This window comes from Eschrichtius robustus, chromosome 10, assembly GCF_028021215.1.
Source record: "Eschrichtius robustus isolate mEscRob2 chromosome 10, mEscRob2.pri, whole genome shotgun sequence".
Lineage (NCBI taxonomy): Eukaryota > Metazoa > Chordata > Mammalia > Artiodactyla > Eschrichtiidae > Eschrichtius > Eschrichtius robustus.
Genome location: NC_090833.1, coordinates 27037247 through 27053064, shown reverse-complemented (window position 1 = coordinate 27053064; position 15818 = coordinate 27037247). Strand labels below are relative to the sequence as shown.

At 41.1% G+C, this 15818-nt stretch overlaps 1 long non-coding RNA gene across 3 annotated transcripts in view; it reads left to right on the top strand.

Annotated features, from left to right (window-relative positions):
• LOC137770643 (uncharacterized) overlaps nt 1-15818 on the top strand; it is a 417676-nt gene that overhangs the window by 145249 nt on the left and 256609 nt on the right. The gene's annotated exons all lie outside the window — the stretch shown is intronic.

The following is a 15818-nucleotide window of genomic DNA, read 5'->3' as shown; positions in this document are numbered from 1 at the left end:
TTCCCATATTAGGGAAGTTTTCAACTATAATCTCTTCAAATATTTTCTCAGTCCCTTTCTTTTTCTCTTCTTCTTCTGGGACCCCTATAATTCGAATGTTGGTGTGTTTAATGTTGTCCCAGAGGTCTCTGAGACTGTCCTCAATTCTTTTTATTCTTTTTTCTTTATTCTGCCCTGTGGTAGTTATTCCCACTATTTTATCTTCCAGGTCACTTATCCGTTCTTCTGCCTCAGTTATTCTGCTATTGATCCCTTCTAGAGAATTTTTAATTTCATTTATTGTGTTGTTCATTATTTTTTGTTTGCTCTTTAGTTCTTCTAGGTCCTTGTTAAACGTTTCTTGTATTTTTCTCCATTCTATTTCCAAGATTTTGGATCATCTTTACTATCATTATTCTGAATTCTTTTTCAGGTAGACTGCCTATTTCCTCTTAATTTGTTAGGTCTGGTGTGTTTTTACCTTGTTCCTTCATCAGCTCTGTGTTTCTCTGTCTTCTCATTTTGCTTAACTTACTGTGTTTGGGGTCTCCTTTTCACAGGCTGCATGTTCGTAGGTCCCGTTGTTTTTGGTGTCTGCCCCCAGTGGCTAAGGTTGGTTCAGTGGGTTGTGTAGGCTTCCTGGTGGAGGGGACTAGTGCCTGTGTTCTGGTAGATGAGGCTGGATCTTGTCTTTCTGGTGGGCAGGTCCACGTCTGGTTGTGTGTTTTGGGGTGTCTGTGGCCTTATTATGATTTTAGGCAGCCTTTCTGCTAATGGGTGGGGTTGTGTTACTGTCTTGCTAGTTGTTTGGCATAGGGTGTCCTGCACTGTAGCTTGCTGGTCGTTGAGTGGAGCTGGGTCTTGGCGTTGAGATGGAGATCTCTGGGAGATTTTTGCCATTTGATATTACATGGAGCTGGGAGGTGTGTGGTGGACCAATGTCCTGAACTTGGCTCTCCCACCTCAGAGGCACAGCCATGACGCCTGGCTGGAGCACCAAGAGCCTGTCATGCATGGCTCAGAATAAAAGGGAGAAAGAAAGAAAGAAAAAGATAAAATAAGATAAAATAAAAAAGTTATTAAAATAAAAAACAAAAAATAATTATTAAAAAAATTTTTGAAGTAATTAAAAAAAAAAGAAAGAAAGGAGAGAACAACCAAACCAAATAACAAATCCACCAATGATAACAAGCGCTGAAAACTATACTAAAAAAAAAAAAAAAAACCCAAAAAACGGAGAGACAGAAACCTAAGACAAATGGTAAAAGCAAAGCTATACGGACAAAATCACACACAGAAGCATATGCATACACACTCACAAAAAGAGAAAAAGGGGGAAAAATATATATCGTTGCTGCCATAGACCACCTCCTCAATTTGGGACGATTCATTGTCTATTCAGGTATTCCACAGATGCAGGGTACATCAAGTTGCTCGTGGAGATTTAATCCGCTGCTCCTGAGGCTGCTAGGAGAGATTTCCCTGTCTCTTCTTTCTTTGCACAGCTCCCGGCAGCTTTGGATTTGGACCCACCTCTGTGTGTAGGTCACCTGAGGGCATCTGTTCTTCACTCAGACAGGACGGGGTAAAAGTAGCAGCTGATTCGTGGGCTCTGGCTCGCTCAGGCCGGGGGAGGGAGGGGTTTGGAGTGCGGGGTGAGCCTGCGGCAGCAGAGGCTGACTTGACGTTGCACCAGCCTGAGGCGCCGTGCATTCTCCGGGGGAAGTTGTCCCTGGATCACGGGACCCTGGCAGTGGTGGGCTGTACCGGCTCCCGGGAGGGGCGGTGTGGACAGTGACCTGTGCTTGCACACAGGCTTCTTGGTGGCGGCAGCAGCAGCCTTAGCGTCTCATGCCCGTCTCTGGGGTCCGCGCTGTTAGCCGTGTCTCGTGCCCGTCTCTGGAGCTCCTTTAAGCTGCGCTCTGAATCCCCTCTCCTTGCGCACCAGGAAACAAAGAGGGAAGAAAAAGACTCTTGCCTTTCGGCAGCTCCAGACTTTTTCCCGGACTCCCTCCCGGCTAGCTGTGGCGCACTAGCCCCGTTCAGGCTGTGTTCATGCCGCCAACCCCAGTCCTCTCCCTGCGATCCAACCAAAGCCCGAGCCTCAGCTCCCAGCCCCCACCCGCCCTGGCGGGTGAGCAGACAAGCCTCTCGGGCTGGTGAGTGCTACTCGGCACCGATCCTCTGTGCGGGAATCTCTCCGCTTTGCCCTCCGCACCCCTGTGGCTGCGCTCTCCTCCGCGGCTCTGAAGCTTCCCCCCTCCACCCCCGCAGTCTCCGCCCGCGAAGGGGCTTCCTAGTGTGTGGAAACCTTTCCTCCTTCACAGCTCTCTCCCACTGGTGCAGGTCCCATCCCTATTCTTTTGTCTCTGTTTTTTCTTTTTCCTTTTGCCCTACCCAGGTATGTGGGGAGTTTCTTGCCTTTTGGGAGGTCTGGGGTCTTCTGCCAGCATTCAGTAGGTGTTCTTTAGGAGTTGTTCCACGTGTAGATGTATTTCTGATGTATTTGTGGGGAGGAAGGTGATCTCCACGTCTTACTCTTCCGCCATCTTGACCCCCAATCCCCTTCTACCCATGTTTTGATTGGGTTGTTTGTTTTTTTGATATGGAGCTGCTTGAGCTGTTGTTATATATTCTGGAAATTAATCCCTTGTCATTTGCTTCGTTTGCAAATATTTTCTCCCATTCTGAGGGTTGTCTTTTCATTTTGTTTATGGTTTCTTTTGCTGTGCAAAAGCTTTCAACTTCGATTAGGCCCCATTTGTTTGCCCTATATTCTATTGACTAGAACTCAGTTATACCTAACTGCAAGGGAAGATGGGAAATGAAGAGATCAGTGAGCCTTGGAAGAAGAGGAGATATGTTGGCTGTTCAGCTAGCAAACTCTGCCATGTGTTACAATATGGATAATGCAGCTTTAAATATCACCTCTTACAAAACTACTTTCAAGTAGGAAGAAAGGGGAAGGTGTAGTGCCAGAAACCTCTCCTTTTGGGTTTATACCAATTTTTTTGGAAATTTTCTAGGTGACTTCCCCTTACATCTCCCTGATGAAGGCTATGCCATATGCTCACCTTTAGTTGGCTGTAGTGAGGTTAGAAAAGTAACCATCTGAATGGGGAGTGATTGATGTAGGTCATTTTGAATCATATCCTGGAATTTGGGAGAGATGTGCTCACTAGACATATCTGATGTAAGATCTGTCTGATGCTTGGGTAAAATCAGGGTTTGGTTAGCCGGGAAAGAATGGAAATTGAATAGTCAACCAAAAGTATCCAGCAAGGAAGGTAAGGAGATTCTTAAGCAGAAGAATGACATTGTCTGATTTGTGGTTTAGGATGGTCTTTCTGGAAAATAGATTGAGAGAGCCTTCCTATTCTGAGACATGGGCACCAATTTATCTCACAGAGTGTTAAATTCTAATAAGGTCAGAGAAAATCTTACAGATCACTCAACGAAGTGGATGCCTCAAAAATTTTACCTTGTGAAGAAAGATCCAAATCTTTGATTCCAGAAATAAAATTTCTTTTTGAATAATTAAAGCCTATGTCATTGTGACTGATGGGCCAGGAAAATGTTTTAACATTTTTTTTCATGAAAAAAATGTTTCCTTCCCTTTGAAATCTTGGATATTTTTATTTCTCACACAGACTGGGGTCTTCAGTTATAAATGTTCTTTTCTATCCAAAAACAAATGGTACCATATTTAGACCAAAATATGACCTCCTTTGGGCTCATAAGAATGGTTTCTAACCACTACATGTGTGAGCTTGAGTAAGAATGACTTTATCAGTGGTGTTGACCAGCATTTTGGTCTTCTGATGAATAGAGATTAGTAAGACAGGAAGAAGGTAATCTGATTCAAAAAGAATTTGAGATATACATAAGTACAGAACATAGAAAAATAATTAGGAAAATAGTCACTCATTATTATATGATCTTGCATGTGTTGTTTAAACTCCCAGAGCCTCAATGTTGCCCTAAGTACCATATAGGACAATAGGTTAGTGCTAAATATCCATGTCTTCCTCTACATTCAACATCCCCTTGCAGATAGGTTCTGACCATATGACTAATTATGGCCAATGAAATGTGAGCAGAACTGATATTGGTCCCTTTAGGTCAAGGCCATTAAGAACCTACGTACCTTCTCTATGTCTGTTTTCTCCTACTGTGCTGACTTTGGATGCCATGTGTTTCAGATGGCATAGCTACAGGATGGAGGAAAGCCACTGACCCAACTTTGCATAAGCAAGAAATAGTCCTAACAGAGAGTACAGGAAGAAAATAATCATCCTATCTAGAAAATACAGAACAAAACAAACAGAAGCTTTGAAAATGATAGTTACTACTATTGCTTAGTTATAATTATAAAAACAGGTAATGCTTTCACTGCTACCTTGGCTCATAGGAGTTAACCCTCAACTTAGATACTTGTAGTTTATTAATTAGGAATGAATTAATTAATACTTGTTTAGGTTCCACTTTGGTCAAGGAGCAAGGCTTTCCTTTCAAGACCTACCCCCATACAAGGTGTCCAAGGCCTCTACCATCTATTCAGGGAGCTTACAGATATCTTGGACAATGGATCCTGGAGTGTTCATACTGGAAAAGAAATCAGTGCTGAGTCCCACCTGGCCCTCAAGTCGATGGGTCCTTCTTTTCCCTGATATTTAACTGCTTCTACTCCTCCCTCTCCAGTTTCAGCCTCTCCTCTGCCCTCTCATTCTTTTCTCCATCTTCAGATAAATATGGTCCTTAGAGGTATGAAAGAATGCACGCAAAAACTTCTGTCTTCTATTTAGATCAGGGATTGCTTTGCACCTTTATCTGTGCTTTGGTGAGGGCAGAGTAGGAGAAAAAATGATTCTCAGTTATAAATATACAATATATAAATATGTAAAATATCCTAAAATAGATATATTATGAATTTGAATTATAATCTTTTATAATCTTTGTTGACATGATTATTAATATAAATAGATGAAATGTGGGCTGCTGTGAGATGATGTCATATCAAGAAGGGAATTAACAGAAATAACTTCTGAGAAAGTTATTATATGGCTTGCAAGCATCCTGAGCCATGGAAACACTTCTTATCTTCTTCTATCAGAAGTGAAAAATAAGCCATGCTTGTGTGCTCATAGGTGCTGATACAAATGAAGAAGTAGAGGAACCAACAGTTTCTAGAAAAGATTTCTGAAGCTACCTATACTTGATCACCATCTCTTAATGTCATTGGTAGGAGGCCTCTCTGACACGGTCCCAGTGATCTTTGCTTCTTAGGACTCATGCCCTCATGTAATCCCCTCTTCTTGAGTATGACCTAGTTCTAGTGACTTCTTTCTAATCAACAGACTGTGACAAAAAGGGCAATATGTCATTTTCAATATTAGGTTATAAAATATTGTGACTTTCATCTTGTTAACACATTCTCCCTGGCCCTCTCATTTGCTCCCCTTGGTGAAGTCAGGTGCTACAAGGAGAGGCCCCAATATGGCACTGGAGATGCATACATGGGGAAGATTAGTTCTCTTCTTTTGAGAAGTTCATAGTCTATAGAAACGATATAGTGTATGGGTTTTTTTTTTAGCATCTTTATTGGAGTATAATTGCTTTACAATATTGTGTTAAGTTTCTGCTATATAACAAAGTGAATCAGCTATATGTATACATATATCCTCATATCCCTTCCCTCTTATGTCTCTCTCCTACCCTCCTGATCCCACCCCTTTAGGTGGTCACAAAGCACTGAGCTCTGACCTCCCTGTGCTGTGCGGCTGCTTCCCACTAGCTATCTATTTTACATTTGGTAGTGTATATATGTCCATGCCACAATCTCACTTCATCCCAGCTTACCCTTCCCACCACCCCACCGTGTCCTCAAGTCCATTCTCTACGTCTGCGTCTTTATTCCTGTCCTGCCCCTAGGTTCTTCAGAACCTTTTTTTTTTTTTTTTTAAGATTCCATATATATGTGTTAGCATATGGTATTTGTTTTTCTCTTTCTGACTTCCTTCACTCTGTATGACAGACTCTAGGTCCATCCACCTCACTACAAATAACTCCATTTCATTTCTTTTTATGGCTGAGTAATATTCCATTGTATATGTGTGCCACATCTTCTTTATCCATTCATCTGTCAATGGACACTTAAGTAGCTTCCATGTCCTGGCTGTTGTAAATAGTGCTGCAGTGAACATTGTGATACATGACTCTTTTTGAACTATGGTTTTTCTCAGGGTGTATGCCCAGTAGTGGGATTGCTGGATACGGTAGTTCTATTTTTAGATTTTTAAGGAAAATAGAGGTGTATACAAAGGGCTGTGGCAACACAGGTAAGGAGTAATTAATTGAAATGATCAAGAAATAATGTCAGTAACTACAGTAATCAATGCAAGTTTTCTGAAAATGATATAGTGCAAAGCAGACTATCTGTAAAGCCTAGAGATGGAGCATCAGGGAATTGTAGATAGACTGAAGCCTGATAATGTGTCAGTTCTTGTCTAAGGAAGTGACCAGCTAGATAGGTCACCTTGGGGAATGCAAATGACACAGAAGATGACACAGAACATAAAAGAAGCAAAGAAGGGGTCTGAGTAGAATCTAGATGGAAACCCTGATCTAAGCTACTTTTGGCTGAGAATTTCCCTAGAGGTTATCAAGGAAGGTTTGGAACTCAACAACATGAAGAAATCCCTGCATGTTAGTTTCTGTTACCATGTATTATACAGCTGAATTCTCCTCAAACCATATTTATAAACTCTATGACCTCCTTTTGAAAACTTTTTGCTAAAGCAAAACAAACACACAGAAAAATATGCAAATCATAAATGTATAGCTTGATGAATTTTCACAAACCGACTACACGCATGTGACCAGCACCTGGATAAAATATAAAACATTACCAGGTCTCCAGAAACTATCTTCATGCTCCCTTCAAGCTCTTTTTAACCTTAAAATTTTTTTTAAATTTTGAAATAGTTTTAGACTTATAGAAAATTTGCAAAAAATAATACAGAGAGTTCCTGTATATTCCTCACTCTCTTTCTCCTAATGTTAACATCTGAGCTAACCATAATACATTATCAAAGAGAAACAGGAACCAACTCGAACTTGCTCCTAAGGGCCAACACTTGGATGATTTGAGCAACAATAACAACAACTACAAATAAACAAAACAATAGCCTTTAACCCATAGGATAAAAGAAATATCCATGAGTTGTATTTATAGAAATAATTGAATAAATAAATAGGAGAGAAAGGGCAGCTCTTAAAGTAGAATTCCAATTAATAGATACAGTAGAAATGATGGATATAGAAGATCATCATTAGGCAAACACCACATTGATAATTGTGGAAAGCAAGAATCATTGCTATTAAAAGTATGGTGAGCAAAGCAGAAGTATGATGGGCAAAAATATGATGAAAAACAGGACATTTGCATAGCCTCAAAGTATTTCCTTAGAAGATACTTATTAATTACATGGAGAAAAAATAGTAGCTTTCCCAAGCAGAGAACTTGTTAGGAACCACCTTAATCTAGTAGTAAAATTGAACACCTCTGGTAATAAGACATATTGAAGTCATGTACCTCCTGGTACGTTGTACTGAGAAGGGCACAGCATTACTTCTGCAATATTCCTGCCCCAAGTACACAACCTCAATTTAATCATCAAAACAGAACAAACCGAAACTGAGAGGCATTCTGCAAAATGACTGGCCAGTTCCCTTAAAAAATGCCAAGGTTCTGAAAGACGAAGACTGAGGAATTGTTACTGATTGGGAGAAGTGTAAGAAACATGATGATTTAATGTAATACGGGATCCTAAACCAGAGAAAAAGAACAATAGTGGAAAAATTGGTGACATTCAAGTGACAACTGTACATTAGGTAATATTCATGTGAATTTCCCTTTTACTCTTTGGAAGATGGAAGAACAATGTTTAACACATATCTACTGCTTACTTTGTGCCCGATCCCATTTCTATTTTACACAGACAGGCACAGACAGATTTAGCTGTATTTGGCCAGAGTCTCACACCTGGTGAGCTGCAGAGCAGAGATCAAACCCCGGCTGTCTGTTTCCTGGAGTCTGTGTTTAACTCCCCTGCTTTGTCTCTGTACCAGAGTTCTTTGAGGGATTGTCCAGGGCACACTTCTGGGCCCTGGACCCTTGAGCTGGCTGACCCAAACAAGCAGCATTCCCCCCACCCCCGTCTTCAGAGTGGGTCTGCCTTCCTGGCTGGGATGCCCCTCACCAAAGCATTTCTCCTGAGATTCTAAAATAGAAGCTCGGGGCTCTGTCTTCCCACAGAAAATATCGACATCTATATTTATCCCTTTTCCAGAAGCTGAGGAGACCCAGTTCATGCTAATTGCAGTTTACCAAACAAGCTGATTCTTAACCCCATGAATATTTTTGCCATTGAAAGCGCCTACAACTTGTGAAAATGAACACATGGCAAACTGCTCTGCTCTTTTTGCTTCCCACACATGATTATATTTCATTGCCTATTAACTCTGTGGTTGCATCACGGGCATCACAGAGACGTGACCAAGGATCCCAGTGACCCCCCAGTCTGAGCACAGCATGGCCTTTCGGTTGGTTTTTATACACAAAATTCGGGCTTGAGGGGAACCTGGCCAGACACTGCTGGAAATGAGGTCCTCCACTGAGTCTTAGGCCAGTAACCCAGGATTTAATTACTTATTTTTTAACCTTTTCAAAACTTTGTTTTTAAAACCTTTTCATAATGACAAAGAGCAAGAAGAAGAGAATAATGAATGCACATATGTCCATCATTTAGATTCAACAATTATCAACATTTTGCCAAATATGCTTTACACACACATATGCTCGTCACACACACACACGCATTTATTTGCTGGATGATTTCAAAGGAAACTACAGATTCTGTGTATCAAGGTTTAAATGGGGCAGCATGTTGCAGGATCTACTGTCTAGAACCGACCTTGGGTACACCCCACCTTTTTTTTTTTTGGCAGGGTTGGGAAGATATTCAGGAATGAGTGGCATTGATTAGCCAACAGGGTGGAGTAAAGACTGGGTTTAACATTCCATCGTGGAGTCATAGAAAGTAAAACCTGGAATTCTGTTCCATTCCCTGGCTCCAACCTCCCTCTGCTCTTTTTTCTCTCCTCTCCTCTAGGCTTTAGTTGAATTGTTGACTTGACCATCAGAACGTGTCCCGTGCTTCCCTACCCTTGTCTTTGTTCAGGATTTCTCCTTCATTTTATCTTTCCTTTTCGTCTCCCACTCTTCAACCCCACCTTCCTCCTATCTCTGCTTGTCCAAAGCTTACTCATTTTCCAAGACTGGACCCAATGCCACCTCCTTCCAGAATGCACCTCCTCCTTTTTAAATGTATCTCTCCTCTCCCGCCCAATACAGAAGTATTATTTCCCCCACCCCAAGCCCCCATTCATTTTATCAGTGGTGCTTCTGTGTCCCCTACCTCTTTTCATTTTACCTTTTTTACTTAGTTGTGTGTATAACCTATCTTTTCCTCTAGATTATAAGCTTCTAAAGAGTAGCTGCCACACCTTATTGATTTATATTTCTCAGCAAGCCTTGCACCTAGTGGTGCTTAATCACTGCTTGTATGTGAATGAACAAAGGCCCCATAATGCTGGCCTAGCTCATTAATGTTCAGAAATTGGTGTGGTCACTCGGGACCAGCCTTTCCAATGTATCAGTCTCTGGCTTGAACGGCTAGAGAGAGCCAGAGAGGATCAAGATCCATTTCAGGGCTGTGGTCTTTTGAGACAGTTTTAGTGGGTACCATTGTCCCTTAGTGCAGTGGAGGTCCTTTGCGATGCTACTGTCTGGCCCATTGGAGCAAGGGTAAGCATACCAGGGTTTACTTTAAGGGCCTGGAGGGCTGGCAGATGGCAGGGGTCTTTAGTCTTCTTTGGCAGGCTGGATTCTCAATGCAATTAGGAATAAAAAAAAGCGCAAAGAGTCCAGTTCATGAAATACATCCTTCTTTATTCAGATAAGATACAGTTTATACACTTTAAGAGGTTAATGTCCTTTGCTCCTGATTATAAAACTCTGATTGGCGTATTAATCAGGTTATAAAAGTGAGAGAAGGAAGAACCGCAAAAGAGGCAGCAGCTGCTCTTTTGCTGCCGAATCCATTCAGGATATAAAATTTCTGCTGAGATATTTATTGTAAAATAGGGTTTTTTTTTCCCCTCTTCTTGCTTTTATTTTTAGCCAGCGTTACCCCAGCATCTGTTCCACCTCGTGTGAGAAATGTGTTGGAATAGGGGGTGAGAGGAATGCACTTACAAAAATTGGGAAGGCTTCTGCAGAGTGCGAGAAGAGAGGGAAGACGTCTTGCTCTCATTAAGGGCTGAGAATCTTGGGAGGAGCTTGCTTCCCTCCACTTGACACTCATACTTTCAGATCCCAGAGCTTTGAGAGATACCTGGGAAAGACTTAGCTTTTGTCAGCAACATCCCTACCAAGTAAATGTCTCATTTTTCACTTGATTACTTTCAGCGATGAGGAACACATTACCTCTTAGAGCAGCTTTTTAAAAATTTTTTCAATTTAACTTTTATTGGAGTATAGTTGATTTACAATGTTGTGTTAATTTCAGGTATACAGCAAAGTGACTCAGATGTGTATCTATACATATATATATGTATATATACACACACACACATATACATACACACACACACACACACACACACACACATACATTCTTTTTCAGATTCTTTTCTCATATAGTTTATTAAAGAATATCGAGTAGAGTTCCCTGTGCTATACAGTAGGTCCTTGTTGGTTATCTATTTTATATACAGTAGTGTGTATATGTTAATCCCGATCTTCTAATTTATCTCTTCCTCCTACTTTTCCCCTTCGGTAACCATAAGTTTGATTTCAAGATCTGTGAGTCTGTTTCTCTTTTGTAAAGAAGTTCATTTGTATCATTTTTTTAAAACTAGATTCCACATATAAGTGATATCATACGATATTTGTCTTTCTCTGTCTAACTTACTTCAGTTAGCATGATAATCTCCAGGTCCATCCATGTTGCTGCAAATGGCATTATTTCAAAGAGGAGAATAAAACAGAGTGGTTTCCTGGATCTTGTTGCAAGGAACAAAAAGCTAGCATAGGAGCCCATCTTTGTCACAGGGAACAACATGACTGCATCTATTAGAAAGTTCTTCTACCTTCATAGTTGAAGCTTCCATCCATTATTCTACCCTTGGTCCACTGAGGCCATGTATTACAAATCTGTTGCCTCTTCAGATATTTAAAGACTCGATTTCTCTGCTGAGTGTTCTCTTCTCCAAGTTAAATTTCCACAATTGTTCCATCAGTTCCTCCCAAGGTGTTGTTTTGAGGGTCTCTACCATTCTGACTGCTCTTTCTCTGGTCACCTGAGGCTACTCAAGGTATGGGTCCCAGACTTGAATTCATTGCTTTCCCTGAAGAGATACTTACTTTGCAGGTATAGGGAAGGAATGAGATGTTGCCATCTTATTTTGCCTTCCATGACGTCTCACCTCAAGTCTGCATGAATACACTGAGAACCTTGGGTTTACAGGTTATCAGAACTTGCTGTTAAAACTGAATTGATAGGTTTTATAAGGAAAACACCATACAACATAGGGGCTGAAATTTCAGGGCTTCCAGTAAAACACTTATTTATTAAGATAAGTATTCTGACTCTTGCAGAAAAAAATTTATGATGGACTACAAGCTTAAACCATACAAACTAGAATAGTCCAGAAAAATATCCAAAACAATTTGGAAAAAAAGAAGAGGTAATTTTACGAAGAGTCAGAGATGAATTATTGGACTTGAACATTAAACACTGTCCAAGTGTCCCAATAATAAAGACAAAAATGAAGACATAGTAAGTCATTTGGACTTTTTTTTCCTGATAGAAGAAAGGGTGTTCATTTAGTGGACAAATTTTGTTCTATGAAATATTTACCACATAATAAAATCTGTTTATTTATATTCCACCTCATTCCCTCTGAAAGCAAGCTCTGTGGTGCTAAGGACCATGCCTGTCTTGTTCACCGTCCTATTCCTCTTTCTGAATATAGTGTTGGCATTTGTAGACATTCAAAACATTTTTTGACTGAATTCCACAAAAACTTTGAGACAGTTGATTATAAGGTCATTTACAATAAAACATTATCAAATAGAAATAAAGAATTAGAATGAGGAAAGCAGAAAAATAAAAAGAAGTAAAACATGAAGTTTGGTGACAGAAAGAACACCAGCTGAGTTCCTGTGAGAGTCCAAGGATTTCGACTGTAGGTGAGCTTCATATTTGATACTGAGCTCTTGGTGACAAGAGTGAAAAAGAAGACATAATCGGCCTCATGGATCTTATGACTGAAATAGAAAAGTATTTCGCTCACTCTTAAGAAGCAAAACTTTTCGTGACGCTATTTTGGAAGAGCAATTCACAGGTGTGGAACCCTATAGGGCAAGGAGGGTGTGCTGAGCAATGCTTTTAGCAACATACCCATTGAAAATTCCTAATGGCTGTCCCTGTAGCACCCTGGGATGACAGCAGAGGGACCACAGCAACCTCTAACTCAGTCTGCGAAGGTGAAGGCATGTATCCTGTGGCTCCCGACAGAGCGACACTCGGGGATGTAGGAGATGTGCTCTTGAGCTTTGCTTTTGTACCTACTTCTACTTGGTCACTAAGAATTCAAAACGAAGTCAAGTTTAACCCCTAGAGGAAGGAAAGTGATCAGGGACCAGCATCGGGCCGCTGTCTGTGCTGGGGATGGTCACCCTGAATCTTGTAATGCAGGTGAACTTGGTTTAATGGATGCTCAAGGCCCGGCCCATTAACTTGAGTTAACTGTAAATTGTGTCCCCAAGGAACCGAATGAATCAACCTGATTGATGTCATCTTAGTTTGGATTCCCTTGAAAGCAGAGTCCCAAGACAAGCCCTTGAGTGCGGGTAGTTTATTTGGGAGGTGATCCCAGGGAACTCAAATGAGGGGATGGGGAAGGTAAGACAGGGAAAGAGGAAAAACAAAAGGTGTTTGGTAATGATTGGTTTGCCCTCCATTTGGAGAAGAGCTACTTAATTTTTACCTTTTGGGAAGTTTTCTTTGCTTCTCCAGCCAATTATGATTTTTACCTTTGTTTGCTCCCATTACATTTTGTGCTTAGCCCTTGTATATCACTAATCAGGTCACGTGCTGTTGTGGCATCTGTAATACATCTGTTTTTTTCTACTGGACTGTAGAAAATAAACAACAATATTTTGATGTCTTTGGTCTAGCACATAAGTGTTCAAAAATATTTGTTGATTGGATTAATGTCGAACCCTCACAGTCAAGTGGAGCAATCACATCTTTGAGAATCCATTGCACAATTCTCTTCTGTGTGGCTAGACCTGTCCAGAAGAAACAAATTCTTTGATAAAGGGTCAGCAGGAACGGCTCTCTTCTTTTGTAAGTAATACCACCAGAGGTGATTTTAGATTTTTGTTGCTATGGAAACCTTGGAAAGTACATTAACTTCAATGCAAAGGCATCTTACTCCTTCAAAATTTCATGTTTGACTGATTTAAATGCAGGTCCCAGCTGGGTGATTAAATGCACTTCCTATGGGGGAAGGAGTAGAATGTAGTGGTTACACATGTAGGCTTTAGATCCAGGCTGCCGGGGTTCAACAGTTGGCTCCATCCCATAATACCCATGTGACCTTGAACAAGTCAGAAGAAGAAATTGAGGCTTAGCAATTTTATGAATCTTTCCCAAGGATTCACAGCTCCACCACTTACAACTTTTCACGGTAGTTAATATTAGCTTCAGAAACCTGTCCAAGGACATGCTCTTCACAAGTGATGGAGTTGGAATTTGAACAAGAAAAAAAATTCTCTTTTCTTTTCCTTTTTTTCCTTTCCCCTCTCTTATGCTTTCCTCCCTTCCCTTTCCTTTTCCTATTCTTTCCTAGAAGGAAAATTCACTTTAACCCCTACTGGAATGGGGTTTAATTACCCTCCTGTATGAAGAAAGGAAGAGTGTATTTCTAGAAGCAGGCAAGGCTTGTTGTGTCACTGTCCCTCACAAATATTCTAATCAGTCTTGAATGAAACATGTTTATTTCAATAGCCACTATTTACTGGGTACCTACTACATACCAAGTTCTTTACCTGCATGATTTCTTACACTCAATATAATTCTGCAATGCAAATTCCATTGTCATAATTTGGTTTTCTTGGAAGCAGGCCCTAAGGCAAGGTTCCCACGCAAGTAGTTAATTTGGGAGGTGATCCAGGAGACATTGGTGACGGACTGGAGATGTGAGTGGGGAAGGGAAGCAGCCAGTAAAGGGCGTGTTGTCAAGCAAGTTAACACTGGGGGCAACTGGGCTTATTTCTCTGGGGCAACTCTGGAAACCATAGTGGACAAGTGTCTTGGAGTTGTCTCAGCCAAGATGGGAGGGAGCTGGGGTGTCTTATGCACCGTTCCAATCGTTCACTTGTTGAGGTCTGCACCCTGGAGCATGTTAATTTCCAGTGCTGCTGGCCTACCGTGGATGAGCTGCACGGGCACCTGAAGACAGAGAAATCCTTAGGCAAAAAAGTGCAGATGCTGGCAGGTGGAAGATTTGAGGGAGTATGGTCGGGGAATCTACAGCGTTTGCTGCAATTAATTACTATCCACATTTTAAGGACCAGGAAACTGAGGCTGAGAGAAGTGAACTGACCTTCCCCGAATCCCTGGTATGTAAAATGTTGGATCTGCCGTTAGAATGCAGGTTGTTCTGACTCCAAAATCTGAACTTTGCCTACTCCTTGCATCATCGGGCTGGGGAGGAACTAGTGAGTCTGTGTGAACTCAGCCTAGTCTGAGGATGAGGACGGATGTGGAGGAATGAGCTTTTGAGGATACTAGGGAGTTTGGTGTAGTTTAATTGTTCTGTAGTATAGTATCGGGTATCCAACTGTGTCCTCCAAAAAAGATATGTTGAAGCCCTGACTCCTAGTAACTCAGAATGTGACCTTACTTGGAAATAGGATTATTGTGGATGTAATTAATTAAGATGAGGACATTTTAGGGTAGGGTGGGTCCCTAATCCAGTATGACTGGTGTCCTTCTGAGAAGATTGGCTATGTGAAGACACAGACCCACAGGGAGAATATCATGTGATGACGAAGGCAGAATTTTGAAGTGATGCAGCCGCAAGCCAGGGAATGCCAAAGATTGACAGCAAACCATCAGAAGCTAGGAAGAGGCAAGAAAGGATTCCCCTAAGGTTTTAGAAGGATCATGGCCTGGCTCCTTCTAAAAGGAGGATGTAATAATGTAATAATGTAACCTTGATTTCAAACTTCTAGTCTCCAGACCAGTGAGACAATAAATTCCTTTTTTCTTAAGCCACTCAGTTTGTGGTATTTTGTTATGACAGCCCTAGGAGACTAATACACACCCATTGTTGGTTTTTTTTTTTTCTTTAATAAAACTTTTACTGACACTAGTGATTGTACAAGAGGGGCATTTGGCGCCAGCTTGCAGAATTGTTTGAGTTGGGAGCTCTAGCTGTAGCTTGCATGACTTGCTTTCAGAATGACGTGCGTATCTTGAGCAATCAGTGCCTCCGACACAAAGAATGTAAAACAACCAGGTTTGGATAAAAAGAATTTCCTTCTTTAGTACTTAGTAGGCTTTACTCTGATTGATGTAGCTAGCACTGCTTCCAGCTAAGGTAAAATCGATCCTATTTCATAGGCAGGGAAACAGGAAAATAGAACAGTTAAGGAATCCAGCATGAGGAGCCAGGACTCTGCTCATCTCTGCCATCTGAGG